The 25,260-nt window shown below is 28.8% G+C and overlaps 2 protein-coding genes across 2 annotated transcripts in view; one reads left to right on the top strand and one right to left on the bottom strand.

Annotated features, from left to right (window-relative positions):
- The window catches only part of LOC130670888 (3-phosphoinositide-dependent protein kinase 1), a 143,345-nt gene that overhangs the window by 63,325 nt on the left and 54,760 nt on the right, over positions 1-25,260 (bottom strand). The gene's annotated exons all lie outside the window — the stretch shown is intronic.
- LOC130670898 (uncharacterized) overlaps positions 17,679-25,260 on the top strand; it is a 57,819-nt gene continuing 50,237 nt past the window's right edge. Inside the window, exon 1 of the mRNA XM_057474514.1 lies at positions 17,679-17,811. The gene's annotated coding sequence lies outside the window, so the exon portion shown is untranslated. The remainder of the gene's footprint in view (positions 17,812-25,260) is intronic.

Here is a 25,260-nt window from a genome sequence, read left to right as displayed (position 1 = left end):
GCAAACTATAAAAATTTTTTTAAAAATAAATTTTTCATACATAGAAAAAAATTTTTACTCCCACCAAAAAATTTTTTTTTATCATAAATTAAAAAAAAAAATTTTTATTGGGGTGAGAAAAGATTTTCTAGAGCCAAGAAATTTTTTTTTTCTGTGTAACTGAAATAAAATGATACTGAAGTTAGCCGACGCCTAATAATTTTTGGATTTTATTTTAGACAGTAAATTATAAGAAAAAAAATATTTGAAAAAATTGCACCTGTAGTCTTTTAAATTTTCTACATGTGCATATTTTTATTTTTTTTTTTCTTCAAATTTAATTGTTCAAAAAAAAATCCAAAAATTTTTAATTGTTTGCTAACTTCAGGATCGTGAAGTAAATATCAAAATTTATATTTTTTTGACAAAGTAAATATATTAAAAATATAAAACTACTTCGTAAAAATGTATAACAACTACAATATATGTTATCTTTGTAATTATTATCATTATTACAATTATTGTTAACGTCATTATGTTACCGCGGATTAAATAAACTGGGGATTCCTCGATAGATTATCTTGTTCACGCATCAATCACGTGAAAAAAATTTATTTGCTCGGATATTCGTTATCAATTTGCGAGTTTATAAAACCAATTAATGCCATGCATTGACTATTTCACTTATTTTATCTGAGAAAATTATTGGGTATCAATTTATTGGAATGCATTTAAGTGCTTTCATATCTATCACTTTGATTTCCGTGAAAAAAAAAAAAAAATTGATAAATTTCTTTACTAAACAGTAAGACATTTTTTAATTAAAAAAAAATACGTAACAATTCCGGTAATAAAATATATCAAGTGAATGACAAAATAAAATAAACAAATAATTAAGTGAACTGAACGAACTAGTTTAGTTATCTATACCGCGATCTTTAATTTATTATGCCCACGTATTTAAAATTGTAAATTACAAATAAACATTGACAGTTTATTAAATGTATGAATTAATTACAAGTTGACTAAAGTTTGAAATATAATATAAACATACATAATATTTATTTTAACTTAAGTCATTTACGAGATATGACAAAACTAAATAATGTACTAATTGATCTTTCACTTAATTAATTTGAGGAAATAATTACTTGTTTACTTTTACGATAATTAAAAGGTAATTAATTGATAGTTGTGATTAAAGAAAATTAATATATAAACAAACTATAAAATAAATATATACATATATATCTATATGTTTATATTAATAGTTTTATTACACTTCTATACAAAAAAAAAATTTCTTGGCGCGAGAAAAATTTTGCAGTATGAATTGATAACAAAAAATTGTCTTGAGATTAGAAAAAAATTTTAGGCGTAAGAAATATTTTTTTTGACCACAAGAAATGATTTTCTCTCCAGAAGAAATTTTTTGTTTTCAATTTGTAGGGTGAAAATTTTTTGCGCTAAGAAATCCTTTTTTTGTGTAGAACGTAAATTATTATGATGGTGATTAATAAATAAACGGAAGCATCAGATACATTTGAAATGTATGTCAAGGATAATTAATTTGAAATTTAAGTTACGGTATATAACGTTCGAGGCTCTAATTAATCAAATAAATACTGGGGAGGGCGGGCAAAACGGGACTGCTAAGGACATAATGGATTTTTGAGAAATTGAATTTGGTGAATTATCTTTTTTTACCCCCCCGGCGGGCAAAACAGACCACCCCCAAAAAAGAAGTAAAAAACTTTTTTTTCTTTCATTTAAAAAAAATGTCCGATAAAATTGTTTATATCTAATCTGAGTGGAAACTTTCGACCGAATGGATCCGAGTTCGAGTCCCAGTCTGGGAATGTCCGAACAATTTTCTAAGCAAATTTACATAAATAATATATTCATCCAAACATAAATTACACAGTTAGAAATTTTGTGTATTTGTGTTAAAAAATTATTTGGTTAAATTTTTTGTGTTGATTTTTAACACAGAAATCTGTTAAATCAACACAAACCGTTTGTGTTATTTTACTTTAACAGGTTTTTTATGTTAACTGATTAGAAAATCTAGAATGTAACACATTTCTTGTGTTATTCGAAAATTAACACAAAATTTGTGTTGTTTGACTAAACGATTTCGCGCGATTCTTCATTACTATAACCAAGCAAAGCATTGCAGCAGCATTGTCTGCAAGGAAACTTGGATTATAATTTATTTACAATTGAATATATACATTTTACAATTAAATTTAGATAACTTTCATACCTTTTTGACCTGGTTCAATTGTTCGCTAAATTGACATAAGTTCTACTAAGGGTAGATCAGTATACTTGAGTTGGTTAGGTTATGTGCTTATGTTTATTAGTTGATTTTAACACGAAAAATGTGTTAAATTTACACAAATGTTCTGTTAAATGTACACAAATTTTCTGTCAAACGAACAGATTTTATGTGTTCAATTTTATCTAACAAAAAATTTGTGTTAAAGATCAACACAAACGCAATTTGTTGAATTAATACAAAAATTTGTGTAGACCGTTTGCAATAGACGATTTGTGTTTAATTTAACACAAAATTTCTAACTATGTATCATTTTATTTATATTTATAAAACCTAAATTTGGTCAAAATTGGACCAACTTGCCCCATACATTTTCTGCAGATTGAATATTTACTAAAAAAATGATGTTTGTTAAAAGTCAATGTCTCATTTTTCCCACTCTCCCGACTTTAAATAATTATTCATCTCTTAATATTCAAAAGTTAGTTCGGTTGTTGATTTGCGACTAGATCATGATATATAACTCGGTCGTCAGTTCACCTGGACTTTGGAACTGCTTACCACTTGACAACCACCAATTCACGTTAGTTCTGCTGACGTCAATGAGCCATTTTGCACATATGAATTACGTCGCACCGTACCTGATATCATATTCATGTTTTGATTACACGACACATTTTGTCACACGGACTTATTTTTTTTCTGACTCCTATATACTTCCTTTAATTTATGCATCCACTTAATGCAAAATTTTGTTACGAAATTACATATTTTTCCAACCTTCGTTAATTTATACGTACAATAATATGTTGTTTTTATTATTCTGCTAATAATGTTAAGTATTAGCATTAATCGCCAATAAACAATGGAATTTTTGATAAAACTTTTTTTTTATAACCCGCTTCTCGATACTCGATACACTCGAATGAAGTAGCTTTCACCCTTGGGAATGTCGACAACTTTTACGTTACACATTCGAAGTTATTGCAGGAGAGAGTCATAGAGTATTGTCTAGACTCTAGACATAGAATATATAATATGCATATATATAGATAATATTTCAATGTAGATATACAAAATATAGTCGGTCGCAGTACAGCGAATAAGTCTAAGTGGAGTTGAATTGAGTAGAGTAGAGAGTAGAATACAAGTGTTTGAATTTAGTTTGACAATACAGATTTAAGTTATTGTGGGTCAACATATTAAGGTATACCCAGCTCTAAAAAATGACTTTATTTTGACTTTTTTGACTTATATGACTTGCATTTGACTTACACGGAGATATTATTCTTGTTTGAAATGCTACCTTGTCATAGTGATACCGGACCATGTTGGCCACCTGTCGAAAATTTAAATGAACACATTCAGAAATTATTATGACCGTAGTAAAATTTTCAATGGTTACAGTAATTTGTGACATAATCATTGTCGATTCTACTATGGCCATAGTTTATTTTAATTTCCATCAGGTGGCCAACATGGACCATCATCGGCCATGTTAACAATTTTAACTTAAAAATTTAAGTTAAATTAAAGTCACGTTGACTTGGATTTGACTTAACTTCAAGTCAACTAAATCGAATCCAAGACAACGTGACTTTAATTTGAGTTAGTTGGCGTGAATCGGTAATAAGTAAGACAACTTAGTCAAAACTGAATGTATTTTCATATTTTAAAATATGTTTGTCATTAATTAAAACAATAACTTGAACTAGACTTTTTTTGTTTTCTATTTTCCAAAATTACGGCAAAATAAAGTTATTTTTTTGACCCGGGTATACATCTATAAATAATTAAATGGTTTAATCGTTGACATAGACCAATTGACAAGGAGTAGTTGAGTAAATAGTTGTATTCCCATTGAATAGGCGAGACGTTGAAGAATGAAAAGCTTAAATTTACGGTACTTTTATCGTCGAGCTTGGAGAAGAGATAGTACCAGCACAAGTGATGGAGAGTAAAAGAGCCGACACTCACGTTGCTAAGAGTGGGCTACAGGTAGATTCATTCACAAGACCCCCGCGGCTTCCATTCCACTCTCAGACACTGACGATCTCCTTTCGCTCCACACGGTCTACAGGGCACATTCCACAGCACGGGACCACCAACCGACCGCCAGGAATTCCCTTCTCCTTTTTTTATACAGCCATCTTCTCCTTTACTCTTCCCTCACCTTATTTCTTTCTCTCTTTTAACACACACACACACACACACACATACACACAATTACTCGCACACATAATTATCCAATCTCTCTTTCTTCTTTTACCTTACAGCACTCTGACGTTTCTTATCCGTCTGTGAACATAGACCAAACAAAAGATGCCGAGAAGTTGGTGGCCGTCTCAGGAATCTTGGCCTGCTCATGGCTGCGGCTGCTGGTGCCTCTTTCACTTGCTCAACTTTTACATTCTCGAAACGATACCCGCCATCTTGGTACCACCAAAGCGTCAATCACTACCTTTCTTTTCCCATAATCTTGATCTTCTTCGAGGTTATTAAGCAACAGTATAATTGATAAACATTTTTTACTATATTTCTTAAATGATAAATTTTTTAATTTCATAAAAAAAAAAAAAAAAAAAAACACTATTAATTTTAATTAATTGAATTATTTCTCTTTAATTGCCACAGTTATATCTCAGATTCACAAATCTAATGTAATTTTTGTATTACTTCAAAATGGCGGCATTATTTGAAATGGCGGCGCAAGCGCGGGCTTTTCAATTTTCAATTCAAACGAAAATATTTAACAAAAAAATTATTATGCTTTTTTTAATGAAATAAAGTATTGGGCTGACAAAAAATTCAAGAAATTGTTAATATGAGGAACAAGGAAAATAGTTATATATTTATTTTTCTATTGTTAGCGGCAAATTTTTACTCGCGTTATCAGACTTTCCTCAAGATAATTATTGTATGACATTGTACTCTAAATTTTTATATTATTTAGCCTCACAATACGGAATTACTGAAATTAAAACACCTGGTAGAATTTATCATTAAAAAATATGAAGCTTTATCTGATTAATTCCAGCTTTGGTGCAGTTCTTTGGACTTTAATCTGGAATTATGGGAGAGAAATGAAGATTATACGACACTAGTCTGATGAAATTTAAAGACATTAAGTTAGTGAAGATTCTGTCTAGCGTCAAACAATTACTTGAATCATAATCCATCAAAATAATTAAATTCAAAAATACAAAGCAGGATGTAATTTTTTTTAAAAATAAGCGACACAGAAGCTTGTAATTAAAAACATAAATTGTGTACTGTAATGTCACGGAAAAAAATGATGCTCAAAATTTTAATAGTTGGTAGTGTATTTTTGACTTAAAATTAGTATATTTGTATACTAATATCAAACCAGGATAATCATATATTACAAAATGGCTATTATTTATATTAAAATTTGACACATTGAAGAGCAAAATTTGTAATTTCGTATATTAAAATTATTATGAAAAAAAATCGATAAATTGGTATCTAAAGTTATTACTATTCAAATAAGCATAGAAAAATTTAAAAAATGAGAAACCGAAAAATTAGTAAACGTACATATTGATATATAAAGATCTAGTATACTAATTTTTCATTTTATTATTTACCACTTATTCGATATATGTATAAAATAAATTAATTTATAATAACGAATAAATAACATTTTATATTAATTATTAGTCAATGGGATAGAATTTATAAAATAAGAGTTAAAAATTTTCGGTATTTTTATGAGCAAAAAATCAGTATCTAGTATACTAAATTTTTATTTTATTATTTACCACTTATTCAATTTATGTATATTGTCAATTAATTTATAATGATGCATAAATTATATTTTGAACTAATAATTGATCAGTGATATCGAATTTATAAAATAAAAGTTTGTAACTTTTGCAATTTTCGGCTGGAAAAATCAGTATCTAAGATAGCAATTCTTAATTTGACCAATCATTACTTTTTAATAGATGTATGCCATAAATTAATTAACTTTCACTAATAAGTCACGTATTTATATACCTAAAAGTAATAATATTTACTTACTTTTTGAAATAATTGATAGTAGTTTTTAGGAATCTACAAAAATTAGTAAACTACTTTGCATTAAGTACATAATAGTACTAATTATTAGTAACAGATTCTACTTTTTATTATTATTTATTAGTTTTTAATATTCTTTTTTTTCCGTGTAGACATAAAAAATTAAATTAACTTAAACCAACATTTTTTCAAAGTATCAGATGTTAGTAGAAATATTTCTAAAAAATGCATTTCTATCATTTGACGCTATCAGCAATCAGTTACATCCTGGTCTGTATGTCAAGAATTATCTTTTATTATTTTAGTTTATCCCATCTGCCGAAAAATCTATGTCAATACATATGTACAAACATACCCTCAAACATATCTACATTTTTCTCTATTGATCTTATCACCAACAAAAGGTCTTGTTTATTAAAAATTTATCAAATATTTTATTAAGATATATATGATTTTCCACCTTAAAATACGGCTTTAACTTTTATAATTGTCCTGGAAGATATTCTCTTGTTTCGCCATTTTAAATAGGATTTTATTATACAGAAAAAAAATTCTCGACTGAAAGTAAATATTTTTGATTCAGGAAGTTTTTTTTGGAAACCTCAATTTTCTCGGATAAAGTAAAAATCTTGACTGGGTTCCCGAAAACGTTTATCTTCTAAAATATTTTCTTGACTGAAGATAAATTTTTTTCCTCTAGAAAAAAAAACTGTGGGAAAATTTAAGTATCGCGGCTTTTAACGACCAGAACATATTTTAATCTTTTGGAAACAATTTTTCTTTTTTTTCTGTAACCTGTCACTGAACTAGATGTATCAGATAGAATCTTCGACGACTGACTTTTCTTTTATCAATTTTTTACCGATCATAAAAGATTAATACGTAGCTATTATAATAAAAAATTTAATAATTCTGTAGATTTAAAATATAAATTGATAAAATTTTTTCCCACAATATATTTTATATAAAATAATTGACTGTCAGTGTTCTATTTATATATTCTGATATATTTAATTATTTTTATTATTTGTCTTCAAAGTTATTTAAAGAATAGAGGGCAGAGCCCCTATTACGAGATGGCCCTTCTATAAAAAATCTATAAAAAAATTTTGTTTTGTCATTTTCATATATATTGGGGGCTAAATGAGTCACCAGGTCAATTTTATTGATCGGGATAAGTTGGAGGCATGAACAAAATTTTTAAGTCCAATTTAGACTTTTCTGTTTGTCAAAAGCAAAATAATTCTTTTGAAACTTAAACGAACTCGAAAAAATAGTAAAATTTTTTACTTTTCTCTATCCCTTTTTACACGGAGATAAATTTATGGTAATAATTACAATATATTATGGGAATGGTTCCCATAATGCATGGTAACCGGTTTTTTTGAAATGTTGATCATAGGAACGGTACCCATATATATTACAGTTATCATTACTATAATATTGTGGTAGTGGTTACCATACATTATGGTAATCTTTACCATATAATATGGTAACCACTACCATAATATTATAGTAATTGTTACCATATATATGGTAACCAAAACCATTATATATAGTAATTGTTACCATAATATTATAGTAATCGTTACCATAATACTATGGTAACCATTACCATGATATATGGTAACCAAGACCATAATGTATGGTAACCACTACCATTCTAAATTTCAAAACGTGACACAATGACGAGCTTTTTTAAAACGATTTTCAAACTTCTAAAAATGCACAGAAAAAACGGATTTCGAACTATTTCTGAACATTTTTCGTTTTATCATATCTTAATAATATTAGAACATTTATTGAATTTTCAAAAGTTTACAAAACGTTCAAAAAATGTTCGCCGTTGTGTCAAGTTTTGAAGTTAAGAATAGTCAACACTTTTTTAACAATTTTTTTTACACGGGTTGTAAATTCTGTTCGATGTATTTTAAAAATTTCTACGTTATCGGTAATTTGTACAATAAGTCGATACTATCCTCATGTTACTATGACATAGTAATTTTTATATAAATTTTTTATGTAAAAAATACTATAAAATTCTTTGCGTGTATATGGTAATCGTTACCATAATATTATTGTAACGTTTACCATAGTATAATGGGAACGATTACCATAGTATAATGGGAACGATTACCATAATATCATGGTAATGATTACCATAATTCTTTCACATGCGATATGGGAACTGTTACCATACTTTCTGGGAATAGTTCCCATACTTGTGGGAACTTTTCCTAGAAAATATGGGCCTATATTCCATAATTCCAAGTAATGATTACCATAACGATATGGGATCATATTTCATAAACGTACTAGGAACGGTTACCATAACTTTCTCTCCGTGTATAGCGAAATTTTAAATACCAAAAAATATTAGTCTTATAGTCTACTATTAAATAACTGAAATTTATTTTCAGTGTCCAAGTTACCCTAGTGAGCTATATTTTACACCGCGACGATATATAAAAAATCACAAAAAATTATTATTTTTTGTAGAGCCCCCCCCCCCCCTCCTTTTAGACTTTCGAGTCCATAAAATAAATAACAGAAACCTTTTTTTTGAGATCGTGATAAAATGTGCTAGTGGATTTGATAATAAACTAATAAAATCTAAGGGAATGTCCCCCTCCCCCCTATTTTATGTGAAGACTTACTTAGATAAAATATTTTAATCTAACAAACTATAAAAATTAAATTTAAAAAGATGTATTTAAATCATTAAAGAACGCGGTCTTACACGTGCACTCAAAAAAAAAATATATATATATATAAAGATAATTGAAGTGATGGTTAATAAAAATGAGAGCAGATACCCATTTAAAAGTTATCTTTTAAAATAATAAAATTTAACTGCATATGTGTTATAAAAATTGTAATATCTTGAACGTGGGTTGAAAAATAAATAAATAAAAAAAGTGACATAATAAGGAAGTAATGATTTAAGGCCCTGTTTACTATTTTTCAGGCTATCTCATCGGCAATAAGGCCCCAAAGCTTTTCAGTATAGTAAGAGAATGTTAAAACGGTCATGGAATATCTCTCTTTGTTTTCATTCCAAGAAGAGAAAAGAAGACAAGACCCGCAGGCGCGAGAGCGCTTGTTAATCCTACTAAAGTTCCCGCTGTAAAAGAGAAGAGATGAGAAGAAAAGAGAGAAGAAGATAATAACGAAACGGAACGAAACGAAACGAAACCAAACCAGAAAAACTTAAACTCTCCGAACTCCCCCGCTGCCTAAACGTCCATTCATGCAAATCGTCATTTGCTCGTGAGAAACTTTCAGGGGCGCCAACTACCTGCTCCGTTTGTCGGCTTCTCTTTTTAAACCCAATAGCTCTTCTGACGCTTTGCTTATGCCTCCATTCCTCTTTTCTTTACCTACTTTATATACATACACACTGATATCTCTTTAGATTTTTTATTATAATAATTTCTTGGGTCTCCGAGGCATAGCTGGACTGGACTATTCTCAAGTTATGAATTATGACGTGTTCAAAAATAAAAAATTTTAAGATTAGCAGCGGCAATGTTTACCTCGCTGTGAGTGTAAGTCTTACACAGAACACCCGTATTTATTGAAAGAAGGACCCACTGTAAACAGGAAAAGGTCCTTCGACTCTACTTAAAGATTATTTACTACACGTGGTATTTTGGGAAAAACCATAGCTAATTTTTCTAAGAAATTTTCAAAACATTTATCAATGCCGAAAAAATGTTTTCCATAATAAATAAAAATTCTATGGCCCAAATTATGTTACATTATATATGTATATGGTGTGTTATAGTAATAAAAAATAGTGACGAGAAAATAGAATTTTTTTTTTACACTAAATTTTGGGTACTTTATTTCTCACAGCTACACCCCGAGGTTCGTATCTTTATGACAAAATGACTGATGACTTTAAGGACCTTTTCCGAAAAAGGATAAGGCTTGACAACCCGATTGTACAAGAGGGCGTTACAAAAGATAAATTTATTTAAGCGCCGGACGAGCATCCCTGTCAATCCCAAAACTTGAAACCATTCATGAGCAGTATTACGGACCTGCCTGACTTCCGTGCCTAAAATGACTTTGAAGAACATGGATTATTATTTTTGAAGATCAGGCTTGTCGATGGATGAAGTAGATAAATTATTACTGTACATTGTTAAAAATTTTCGGATTTTCAAGGATGACTGTTAAATTTATTTACTTTAGATGCGTATCGATTTGTTGACATAATCAAAAAAATTAAATCGTAATCTTTGATGAAAATACTATGGGATTATTCAAAAATGTGTTTTTTGTGATTAATCAAGATAATGACTCGGTAATTGACTGGAAAAATTTTAAAAATACACCGCGAAGGTTTTTTTTAAAACCTTAATTAGTTTTTGAAAATTGGGAGCTTATTAAAGTCATGCTATGAAATTTCTCGTAATTAAAAACTAATGATACATGAAGAAGAAGAATTTTCAATGAGAATTCAGGTTTTTCAAAAAACTATCAGCTTTAGAATTAATAGTATTTAAAAATAATTGAATTATGGACGGTAAAAAAAACCAATTATTCAAATGAAATAAAATAAAGTCCATTGTCATTTTAATTTTTATGACATTTATGTCGAGGAAATTTAAGTTATGGATATAATCATATTTTATATTTCTGGCTGATTTGAGCTCGTTAATAACTTCAAGTAGTTTGCTTTAAATTTCAAGGAAAATTTTTAACAGTGCACTGAGATAAAAAATAACTTTTAGAAACTTTGGATTTTCTGTCTACAAAAAATTATGCTATTGGAAATTTTCAATCTCATATATTTTTCGTGCAAAAATTCGAAGATTTCATTCAAAATAATTTTCTTAATCGAAGAAATCTGAGTTCAGTTCAATTTATGCCGATGTTATTTTTTGGCGAAATTCGATGTAAATAAATTTTGATTATTTTCTGTCAAGTAAATTATTCTTTAAAGATATGAAATTAATAATGCAATAATTTTTATTGAGTTACTTAATATTGTTTTTACAAAAGTTATTTTTTTTCTCAGTATGTAGCTAAAAAATTTTTAGTTTAATGTATAACTATATCATAAAATAAATAATAATAATAATAATAATAATAATAATAATAATAATAATAATAATAATAATAATAATAATAATAATAATAATAATAATAATAATAATAATAATAATAATAACAATAATAATAATAATAATAATAATAATAATAATAATAATAATAATAATAATAATAATAATAATAATAATAATAATAATAATAATAATAATAATAATAATAATAACTACAGCTGAAGTGTATATTATGCAAGGCATGAAATACGGTGACGTAGTTTTCTTGAAATTACGTCTAGACACAAGATTAATTCTATACGGCAAAGTTGTGAAATGTAAACTTACGTTTACATGATCTATCAGCGATATTCTTTATCTATTAAACTTTAGATAAACTGTATCATCAAATCACGCCATTCTGTCACTGTCAGTATAATTTTTTTTTTTTCTGTTATCAAATTTCTATTCATTATATATAATTATAGTTCTTTCAAGTAAAATCTTTCACATCTCTTATATTTGTAGACCGAATAAATCTTGTCAATACTTTTAAATCACTCAATCTAAAATTATATGTGTACTGAAATTATACAATATATATATAAGGGGACCCGGGGCAAAATGAGAAATTTTTTTTCAATCGCTCATTTTACCGCAAATTTATTTGCTTTCAGTTTTCAGAATCATTATTCAAATATTACAAACAAAATTTTAAAATTAATTAAATCTAAACTCAAAATTTTTTATTGACCGCATTATTGTCCGGGCTGATAAACTTGCACCATCTTTTTTACGAATCGTAATTAATCATTTTATAGCTAAAAAAAAAAAATGTTTTGTAATTGAAAGTTTTTCAATCAAATCGATTTTAAAAAGCGAATCAAATTTTTTTTACTTACAATTTCCAAGTGACCGGCACTTGGACCAATGCAACATAAGTTTCTAATATGTTTCCTCAGTAGAAACCTAAAAGACCTTGGGCGGTCTTTATTTCCAACTTTTTATTACATGTTTTTTTTTAAACTCTTATCACTATTTATTTTATTATTATTATTGTTATGCACTGAAAAACTTGTTGTTTACTACGAAAACAAGAACAGGTGTATTAGTTTTGTAAATACGTTTAAAATGACAGTAATTTTAAAAAATTGTTATTTGAATTTAAAAAGAAAATATTTTCAATTACTAGCTCAGTAATCATTAGTTCATCAAATGTAAAAAATATTTAGCAAATGTAAAAAAATAATAAATTTAAAAGTTCGTCATGGAATCTAAACGAGAATTAAAAGCATTATTTGATGCACGTGACGTCTTATATGACGTGACATGAAATTTAAAATGTGAAATTCCATGCGTTTCGGCGGCACATGATCCCCCACTGCTTCCGCTTGAATTATTTATTTCAATGAATATCACCAGGAAATATATAATAATCTCAAGAATTTTCGGTTTAAACTACACTCACGCGGTCACGTCAGTTCGTGACGATGATGCGACCAATTAGATTCAGTTATTTAAATTTTTCGATCGCTTAGTAATGGAAAATATTTTACACACTTGACAATGATTACATTAATAATAATTATTAGTTATAGACGTTTGTGTTTAGAAAAATTTTTATTAATCCTGTAATGACATCAAGTGCCATTTCGATTCCAAAAGATTTTAAATCAATTTTTTAAAATTTTCCCGCGGGAAATGAAACTAGCCGAATTTTCTACGAAAAAATTACCATTCGTCCTTCAGAATAAAAATATTCTTTGGCAAAACCACACAGTAAAAAATATTGTGTATTTGTGTCGAAAACGGTTTGTGTTAAATTAACACAAAGTTTGTGTCACTTTTTGTAACATAAAAAATTTGTTATACACTCTTCATTAACACATTTTGTGTGTTACTGTGGAATTCTTTGCGCCCTCATGTGGCGATATTTCAACATAATTTATGTGTTAAAAAGGGGTTACACAAAGTTTGTGTCGAAATTTCAACACAAATTTCGTGTCAACCGTTTTTGACACACAAACTGTGTTGATTTTACACAATATTTTTTACTGTGCACTTACGGAACTTAAACAACACAGTAAAAAATATTGTGTATCTGTGTTAAAAACGATCCGTGTTAAATTTTTTGTGTTAAATCAACACAATTCTCTGTGTTACTTTAAAACTTTTAATCGATCTACACGGAAAAAAAATTACTATTGCTGCGACATGACCGATTTGTTGCAGTTGCAGGAAAATCCTGGTGCTGCAACAGTAAATGTTTCCGTGTACTATTCAACACTTTAAAAGTGTTACCTGGTACAAAAATTGAAATTATCAACATTCATCAAGTGTTACTTTGAAATCAATACAAAAAAGTGTTAAAGCGGTATTTAAAATGTGTTAAAAAAAATGTCTTTCTTCTATTCACGCGGGAAGCGCCATTAAGCATCAGTTCTGCTTGATTATTAGTTATCATTTTTGAGACATTGCTGTTATTTATTTTCAATTGGACATAAAAAAATAAAGTTGACAAAGTTCATGATTCGCATAGTTTAAAAAAAAAAATATTTTAAAAATTGCATCTGTAGCTTTTTTATTTTTCTACATGCGCATATTTTTATTTTTCATTTTTTTTTTTTTTCGTAATTAATTTGTTGAAAAAAAAATTCGAAAATCGTTAACTGTCTGCTAAATTTCGAATCATGTTTACTGTCACAAAATAGTTCAATGTTAAATAATATTTCTTGACACTTTTAATAACCTAAAAATAATTCATGGTACAAAAATAAAATGTAAAAATTAAAATTTTTCTTGTGTCGCCATTAACATTTACAAAGTGTTGAAGTTACTTCTGATATTACTCGAATTTTGTGTTGAAATTCAACACAAATAGTCTGTGTTGACAAATAACACAAATATTGTGTGGACCGTTTCTAACATACAGATTGTGTTGATTTTAACACAATATTTTTTACTAAGTAGAAGTAGGGAAGTCTACGGTTTCCGTGGCGCCGCCAAATGACCGCTAAATTTTCGTAGAACTCGGCGAAATAAGACTTTTTTCTCAAATATTTATAACTTCTTCAAAAATGGATCAATTCAGAGGTATTTTTTTTTCAAAATTTTTGTCTCTAAATGTAATTTCCAAAAAAAAAAATACAAAAAACAAAAATTGAAAATATTAAAATCTATGAAATTTTTAACTTTTTTTAAAAAATCGGATTCTCCTCTAAATACATTTTTCTCGAAAACTAAGCGAGATATCGAGAAAATTCTATTCCTTAAAAACGTCTTATTTCGTTGAGTTCTACAAGAATTCGCGGTTATTTGGTAGTGCCACGGAAACTGTAGAATCCCCGAAAATTTTTTTTCGCATTTTTTCTTTTATTTACACAGAAAAAAAGGATTTTCCGCATAGAATTTCCACTCACCCCGAGAAATTTTTTGCGCCTAAAATTCTATTTTTTCGAAAACCCAAAAAAACATGATCAAAGTTGAGGCTTTTTTCTAAAACTAATAAATATGTGTCCAGAATTTATTCAAAAATAAATATTGAAAACTCTTAGCGTATTTGTCATTTCTTTACACCGGGGTCAAAATGTCACCGCAATGGCACATGCGTAATTTCACAGTGTCATTTAAGGATTAAATGCTGACGCAGCCCAATACAAAATATCATTATCAATTTCATTTACTATTCAAATATATATGGCCCATATATTTAAACTAAAATGTCATGGCTCGATTATTAAATTTAATTTTTTTGTTTACTCATATTAAAATTGAATAATAAAATACATATATATATGTGTACATATGTCTACAAGTATAATAAAAATTGATGGTTCAAAATATATAATGAAATGGTTACAAGAGAATTGGTCGTGCCTCTAATTCTTCAGCAAAGCAGTACAGTGAGAATCAGGCCAAGAGCACATAAAACTCGGTCGGGCCCGTGACATCAATCTTTCGCTCCTGTCCATTGCGTATACGCACCGTCACGCATAACTCACTCGCGAGCAATGCGAACTGCGCAGTAAATTGCACTTACATTAAAACTATACATTGCTAAATGTACATACATCGCCGAGAAATTCTTTAGATAATATATTATCCGTTTTATCATAGGAATCTATGAGTCACCGCGTATTATTATTGGCTTTTGCAAAAAAAAAAGAAGCTATTTTTTAAAAATACATATTGATGTTTATAAATAAAAACAAAATAATGACGATTATGATAATGATAATACAGATAATAATGATTACGATACAAACAAACAATTGAAGAAAAAGACCTTCAGATCGCGGAAACAGTAACTTATGCAAGGCTACTTCGGCATGATTGCAATGAATAATCAAGAGAGAGAACGGAAAGGAAAAAAAATCAACGTAATTACACCGACTGGCGCCTCGTAATTGCTTTTATACGTATATACTCCAACTTTATTGCACAATGATTGTAATTGTTTTTCGCGGTTTTGCCGCGAGAAATTTCTTCTCTTTTTATTAAAAAAAAAAAAAAAAATTAGTGTAAATAAATAAATGACCGTTGTAATAATTTGAGCAAAAATAATACCGATGGAATTCCACAGAGTTATTTATATATTCAATACTTAATGCCCAAGTTCGTATGTAATTGCGTAAGGTTCTTTTACATACGCACGACTTCCGGCCAACTTCATTGAATGTTGATACGTTCGTTGCACTCGGTAAAACATTATATTAACATGATTGATGCGCAAGTACAGGTGCACTTTCCTCTCTTCGGTTACTGAACAAGTAAATTTTTTTTTTTTTTCATTCTTTTCTATTTTTTTTTTTTTTTTTTTCATCTCTATCACTTGATATCTCAGTCAATAAAGAGCCTTTCTCATACTCTAGTTACATAAAACTCTTTGAAAAAGCTTTCTATCTTTTATCTGTTGAACTGTGAAAAGTTGTTTTTAAAATGTAATGCTTTACTTTAAAGGCTGGTTTAAGCATGAGATCATAAAGTATAAGAATAAGGATAAAGTACAAAGAAATTATTTAGTGTAAGAATAAAAAGGTGAATAAAGAGAAAAATAAGTTGAGAGTAAGAAATAAGAGGGAGAGTTAAATGGGATTCGAAGACAGGGATCTTTTTTCGCGGGTGCAGCTGTGGCTCGCGGTGCTCACCTGCCGACCACGTGCCATTAAATTCGACTACTATGAGGCTATAGTAAAGAATATATAAAAAAAAAATTGTGCGTGGTGCTCAATGTCTTCTACGTTGTACAACTGTTGTATTAAATAAATATTTTTTCAGAAAAAAAATGTCAATCTAGAAAAAAAAAAAAAAACTTGTACGTTAATCCCAGTGGTCAAATTCATACAACAGCTGTTTTTTAATGTAATTTGTGTTGTTTATATATATATATATCTATGTATAGGACATGAAAATATGAAGGAGATATGAGAAAGTGAAGCTGCCGTTGACACTGCAGCTGCTTGTATAGTAGCAGTAAAATGATTTATTTGAAATATTTCGGGCAGTTTGGGATACAATAATCGAACTACTTTGAAAACTGTATAATATACCGAAAGGGAGAAAAAATAGTATGCATAGTATAACACATATATATGTACACGCGCCCCAAAAAATTAGTTTGCGCATATGCGGAAGCATATATATGAGATCTAAAGAGGGCTGATTCCCTTTTGGGTAAAAGTTGAGACAGCTGTGGGAATACCTAAAGATATTGATTCTGTTGACTAATGGTCATTTGGGACCAATGTGCAGTGTCAGAAGACAAGTTATTCGTACTTGATCTATTGTGGTGGTTATTAAAGTTAATTTATCTAATAATAATTCAATTAATCATCATTATGAGCTGAGTTAACTCAGCTTTTATGTTTTTGTCACGTACACAATATATATGTCAGTATATTATATCTGATGTTTATTTATAAAAGAGTGATTGAGCATAAAAAAATAAAATATATGTGTATGTACATATATATAAATGCAAGTTGATGAGACTTATGATTTTTCATTCTCATCTTATCGGTGGTGTGAGAACGTGAATTAAGACACCGGTGTGCTGGCACGCAATTAAGTGCGCCCGAGGCAGGTGGTATCTTCTGGTCGTACGACCGCACGCGGTTATATTGGCCAGTCTGGTTAAAGTGCACGGGTTGATCCGAACCGGTGAAGCCCGTCTGAAAGTCTTTAGCTCGGTAAAAGTAAAGCGAGACTAAAAAGAGAGAGTAGAGAAGAGCAGAGAAGAGAAGAGAAGATAGGAGGTCTGTTGATGAAAATGTTTATCGAGAATGAGAATGAAGAGAAAGAGAAGTTAAAAAAAATAAAAATAAAAAGTAAGGTGCTCAAAGTGCAACGTACGGGCATCATCAACGTATACACTAAACTCAGAGCATAAAACCATCTGCTCATGTTGTAACCACTAAAATGTTCACCTGGCACGTTGTAACCTCTCGAGCATTACAAGTAAATCTTTAATATTTTTTTTATTTTTTTCGTAATTGAAACAAAGTCGCGCTCGAGTGCAACCGAGTGTTTACAATTGATGATACTGCATTTAAAGAAATTTAAGGTTTTGCCTGAACGAGGTTATTTTCTTGTTGACTCTCGGCAATTGCAAATGTACGGTGCCAAAGACCTTCCGGACCAACCACCTGCCGACAGATGTTCCCTCTAACGATCTCTTCCTTTTATATTTTTTATAAATTAACCACTGACCATTTTTATATATATTCATCAAAATACATCCTATAGTGATTAATTTTACTAAAGTAGGTTGGATTTTAAGTCAATTATTTTGTGGTAATACACAAGCGATATACCCGACAAAGTCGCTGGGCATTCATTTTATTTTTGCAGTTACCGCCAACGTAAATTGATGATATGACAGATTCGAATATATTAGAGATTAGAAAAAAAAAAAATTAGATCAATGGGATATTGATTTTGAAAGTAGAAAATATGAAAATCTTCCAAAGCTCACTGAGTCTTATGCTAATGAGTTCTACGCGAATGTGTTCATTATTTTTCGCGGTTAGCGCGGGCATGAAAAATTTCTCTTCATTTATAAATATAAATTTTTTCCAGAATTAAAAAATATTTAAACTTTGTCAAAAAAAAAACCCTCTCTATTTATCAAAATATAATACTATTTACTCAAAAATTTGACTCTCTTCTGATTAAGTGAGAGTAATCTCTGTTGCAATTTAACTTTCTCCATTGGTTTAAATCTCTCGTTCGCAACAACAATCTCTTTGACGTAACTAAAGCGACGCAGTCTCAGGACAGTCTAGCCTGCAGCCCATACACACCCGGGTTATTTACATAATTGCCATAAATTCAAAATAAACTTTCATATGTTAAATCAATGAAAACAAGGCCTGATAATATAATTTAAACAATAACATTAATTACTCAACGGTAACCGGTCATAATATCCGCGACAAGGAAATATCACGCAGAAAAAAATCATTTCTTGGGGCAAAAAAGTTTTACTCGACCCAAGAAAATTTTTATTTGTCCCAAGAAAGTTTGCACGACTCTTAATGCGAAGCATTAGAGTGCTTTACGATCGAAAAATTCAGTTTGCCCGTTTTTCGCTGCTGTTTTTACTGTTTTACTTTTGTTAGTCCACGGAGCTTAACCGAGTTACACATCATCGGATAGAGAAATTAATAAGGATTAATTTTATTACTTATGAAGACAAATTTAATGTATTAAATAACTAAAAAAACATCAAAATGTAAAAAATAAATTTCCCGTCAAGCAGAAGAAAATGTGTCCGTAACCCGTAAACACAAAAACTCGAGAAAAAAAGCCATTATTTGGATCACTTTTTTTTTAAAAAGATTATTTTAAGGCAGAAGAAGAAGTGTGTCATGAATTGCCATCAAATTCGGCCCCGTTTAATTATAATTAATAAAAAGAACTTAATTTTGTATGTCTATATATGTTTTTTGCATATACTGTCATCACACCAGTCGCGCCTGCGCGAAAAAATACATCTGACTATTTTTTGGAGCGAAATTTGAATTTCTAGTGTAATAGAAAGGAAAAAAACATTGTCCTTAAAACTTTTAGTGTACATTTTACTTTTTTTTTTGCAAATTAGCATGAAGAGTCGTGCACTTTTGGATTTATCAAAATTTTTTCATTATGAATTGAAAACGAAATTTTTCTTGGGGCAACAAAAAAATTTTCAGGACCTATAGGCAATAACATCCATAGCTTGGTCCCTACAAAAATATCCCCAACAAAATATCCTGATTAATTAGAAAAAATTTCGATAAATCGTCAAAAATTGTCACTGATTTTTGAAGGGAATTCTCATCAATATCTTCGGATTTTTGTGCCGAGAATTATAATGATCAAATATTATGACCGGGAATGATTACTCAGTATTCTACGTAAAATCATAACAAATTTAGCAATAATTGAATACATATTATAATATACTGAATTTTGAAAAACTAACGATTTTGATTTGTTATTTTCGACGTGATAAACCACTCAAATAATAGAGCGTCTTTTACTTCAACCGAGCTAACATATAATTCTGATTCATATATATATTCTTTAGACCAAGTTCTAAAACCAAAAGACGATTAAAAAAATGGGCTCTCGACCTAAACCAATATTTAAATAATGATCGAGGCGATAAGTAGTAATGAAGTTTCGCCAAAAAAAAGTATAAAGAAAAAAGAAATATTTTTTAAAATCTCATGGTGGTCGAAGTAAAGTTTATTCTTATGGAGCAGACTGTAGGGGTATAGCAAAAGCAAGAGCACGCGACTACCAGACAGCAGGTGTTGGAGATTGTTGCGCCCGGCAGATGTTATTCGCGTTTTGCGTCTTTTCTTTTCTATATACAATCTTTATCTTTTTTTTTCTCTTGCACCCTCGCGCGCCACTTATATATTTATTATTATTATTATTATTATTATTATTATTATTACTACTACTACTACTACTACTGCTACTACTGCTTATTATTATTAACATTGTTATGTCCAAGGTGAGATACGTGTACACAAAAGTGCATGAGCCAGGAAAAAATGACGCGAGTCTCTTGTATTCTTGGATATACATTTAGTAATTATTCGGGCCAGCTGGCACCGAATTAAGCGTCGGTGGGCGCCATAGTGTCGCCGACAAAACAACAAATGCAATTAGGGTTACCCGAACATAATTATTTTTGTAGTAATACTTAACAATAAGTAATCTAGCGACGGGTTTGTTTGGATTGCATGACACATTAAGAGATATTTATAACTTTTTATTTACACGGAGAAAATTAGCCGCGAAAATCTATTAATGTTTTGTATATTTTAGTAAAAGATACTAATGTAAACCAACATATGCATTAGTTTTATTATTTATTACCAAATGTATAGTAAAAGTCATAAATTGATAATTAATAGTATATGTTTATTTTAAAACTTGATATATTATTACTTTTATTACTATTTCATTCGTGTTCGTTATTGATAGAATATCTATTTTTGTTAAAAGTATATTAAATTATTACTAAACGTTGAGTAATACATTTAATTATACGATTTAACGATTTTTATTCTGTAAAAATATATAAATTAACTAAAAGTATGTACTAAATACTATACAATATGCAAAAGTTACTATTTGTATAGCAATTTCTGTAAATCGGATCAATAGAATAGTATTGAGTACTAGACGGCAACTAACAAATTAATATACAGTTTGTAATTTTTCTAAAGCTGACAGATAAAATTAACAATTGGTAGAGATTGCGTATAAAAATATGTATTACAAGTTCAGAGACTTTCGTTCAAAAGAGACTTCGGACCGTCAGGCTGAGGACAGAATTCGCGCGCGGGAGATCAGGGTTCGAATCTCGGCACAGCCAAATTATTTTTAAAATATTTAAATTCACACCAACACTAATCCACATCTTATAAATAATAATCATATTAATAATAACGAGCAACCTGTCGTCACTACGTGACTGCTCAAATATCACTACTAAATTTATAAAATACGCAGAAAAAAAGGATTTCTTGCCGCAACAAAATTTTAATTTGCACCAAGAAATTTTATGCATTATCAATTAAATACAAAAATTGTCTTGGGGCGAGAAAAGATTTTTTTGGTCAAGAAATAATTCCTTGTACCAAGTAATTTTTTCTAGTTCTGAATAAATTTTTGTTTTCAATTCACAATGCAAAAAATTTCTTGGGGTAAGTAAAAATTTTCTTTAGGCGAGTCAAGATTTTTATGTCAATGAATCCTTATTTTTTCTATGCACACTTTTTTGGTTTTGAGAAGCTTCATAAAACCAAAAAGGAGATTAAAAATCTGTCATTTTGGAATAAGTAACGTGATATAAATAATATAGCTATATATTCAGTGACATTCAGTCATATTTAGTGACAGAATAATTAAAGTATTAATTTATTTAAAGAAAATAAATGCGATCGTCTTTTTTCCCGCGTAATTTAAATGTAATTCGAGTGATATAGATAAATCTATTTATCTCAATACTTGGCAATTAAAAAGAGTTTAAAGTATGAAAAGGCATAAATTCAAGTCAAGACCTATCTAATGATACCAATTTCAATAACATTAACTAATTCTATCATATAGATATGGCGGGAACAAAATTTTCCTTATTCTCTTAATAATATAGATAATAATAAAGAATTTAAAAACCAATGAAAATTTTATTTTATTCAATTCCATTATGACACAGTAAAATTTACTGTACTGCATAATAAGATTTATTAAATAGATAGTAAAGTTTAATAGTGCAGATTATATTTTTCGGCATTCACATAATAAAAATTACTAATTACAAGAATAATTAAGTTCTCAAGATAGTTAAAATAATAAAATCTAAATAGCGTTTTAACTTTGCACTATAAATTTATAATTTTTAACCCATAGGTTTTATTAAATTTCCTTAAATATTTTTCTCCATGTAATTATATACAAACAATAGTTAATTTTATTATTTTATTCACGGATTTTCAGTAAGACTTTAAAAATGACACGAGCAAAAAATTTTAAGGGAAACTTTTTAGTATATATTAAAAATATATGTTAACTCTCTATAAGAGAGTCAACAGTCTTAGACAGATTAAGCATTCAAGAATAATTGCCTTACTGTCGACTGTTGGTGATAGTAAAACACTTTCTAATGCATCTTTTCTTTTGGGACTTTCTAAATACAACCCACGACTACAGTATTTACAGACAATAAAAATAAAACTCGTTGATTGATCAACATAATCTTTATTGCCACTATAAACCTGTAATTTTTCAGCTTTCATTTAAATAAAAAAATAAAAAATCAAATTACAAATAGTTCAAGAATGTGAATAAAGAGAAGACAATAAAACATTGGATTTTTTTATATATCATGTAGATATATTAAATTACACCACAGATATACACTATAACAAATTAAACGGTTAAAAACTATGATGAGTCATATTCTCATTCATGCTTATGAGAGCCAGCCGGTGGCTGTCATCGTGCATTTATGTAACATATATGATGATCCTGGGAATTTATATATGTGTTAATATTTAGTGGTACAAAAATTATAATTGTACGTTAACTATTTTAGTCACTATAAATTAAGTGAATTATTAAGTGAGTTGATATATGATTTGTGTTAAATCTTTTTAAATCACAAAGTTTAATTATTGAATTTTAAATAATATTTATTTTAAAGCTGATAGTTATCCGAAAAACCGGAATTTTAATTGGGAATTTTTGTGTGTCATGGATAATTAGTTTTTAATCATGAGAAATTTCATAGCAAGACTTTAATAAACTCACAATTATCAAAAACTAATTAAAGGTTTTTCAAAAAAAAAAAATAGTACTCTCGAAAATTGAATTATATATGACCATATATGCTCGATATATGATCCATAAATTCTTCATACGTACCCATATATAGCATATATGAATCATATGAGTCATGTATGGAATATATTTAAAATATATGAATCCCATATGGAGAATATATGATTCATATATGGAGAGAATATGATTCAGATATAGAGAATATACGACATATATGTGGATAATACATAGTTTATGAATAAAGTTTATATGAATCCCATCTGGAAAGTATATGAATCCGATATGGAGAGTATGTGATTCATATATGGAGCATGTATGAATCCCATATGGAGAGTATATGATTCATGTATGGAGAATATATGATTCATGTATGGAGAATATATGATTCATATATGGAGAATATATGATTCAGATATAGAGAATATATGATTCATATATAGAGAATATATGATTCAGATATAGAGAATATATGATTCATATATGGAGAATATATGATTCATATATGGAGAATACATAGAATACATATGAACGAAGCTTATATGAATCATATATGGAGCTTATATGAATCATATATAGAGCATATATGAATCCCACCTGGAAAGTGTATGAATCCGATAGGGAGAGTATATGATTCATATATGGAGAATATATGATTCAGATATAGAGAATATATGATTCATATATGGAGAATACATAGAATACATATGAATGAAGCTTATATGAATCATATATGGAGCATATATGAATCCCATGTGGAAAGTATATGATTCCTATATGGAAAATATATGAATCCCATATGGAGAATATATGATAAATATATTTTGGGCACATGACTCATATATGGAACATATGAGGAGCATGTGAGCTTCATATATAGCTAATTTTCATATATATTCCATCTATGCTCTATATATGATCATATATGACTCATTTTTCACGAATACTGAATTAAAAAAATTTTTTGAATTCATATCCAAGTGAATATTTTGATCAATCACACAGAACATATATTTTCACATAGTCATATAATTTTTTCATTAATAAGTATGCTTAAATTTCTTTAATCACGTCATCAAATGAATAGTCATGTGAAAATAAATAAATTATAAAAAATTTCCATGACAATTATCCTCGAAAATCTTCAAAGTTTTTAAGACTGCAATAAAAAAATATTTGAATAATATAAATTTTATGTGACTCTAGTAGAGTAAATGAGTGGAAAAACACAAATGAATTGAGGACACACAAGTAGCTCCGTTAGATTTAACTGCTCCTAATTTATCCGACAAATTCCAGCGGATTTATTCTGGTGTTAGGTTAGAGTTAAAAATAGCATTTAACCAAGTCTACGACGCTAAATAAATGTTAAGAGTTTCTGTTTTAAAAAACTCGTTGAATGAAAATAGACAAAAAATAAAAGTAAACTAAATAAATAATTAACCGTTTTCTTTTTAAATATCTCAGCTCATTGAGTGACAAAAAAATAAGTATCGTGAGAAGTAGATAAATATGAACATAAAAAAAGAAAAAAAAATTCAATTAATAGATTAATGAAAATAAATGAATTAAAATAAGTTGTAGATTGTACAACAGTAAATGAATGAGTCAGTAGATTGGTAGATAATTAGCTGTGCAAGACGTGAGAATGACGGATGCACCGGAAGTAGTGTACAGAGGAAATATATATATAAGCGAATAAAAAACGCGGCCGTCCGCGTAGGTAGACACTTTAGTGTCTCGTGTGTACATATATGGTGTGCAAAGTTGAGTGCTTGCACCTACACACGATTTCTCACACATGTATAAGTGAAACGCAGCGCGTAGTCACTTCCTCTCACGGTCTCGTGGATTCATGAATGACCGTGTGGGTATCAATGGGAAGGTATATGGTTGAGAAGACGCCCACCAGGAATTTTTATCCTTGCATGGGCTTTCTCAATATAAATATATATATATATACATATATATAAAACACGTTACTACCGTAATAATAATAACACATGTACGTATATATGTATATATATATAAATAGATAAATAAATAAATAAATAAATAAAGTGTACG

Source organism: Microplitis mediator, chromosome 7 (assembly GCF_029852145.1).
Source record: "Microplitis mediator isolate UGA2020A chromosome 7, iyMicMedi2.1, whole genome shotgun sequence".
NCBI lineage: Eukaryota > Metazoa > Arthropoda > Insecta > Hymenoptera > Braconidae > Microplitis > Microplitis mediator.
This window is presented reverse-complemented; position numbering and strand designations above follow the sequence as displayed.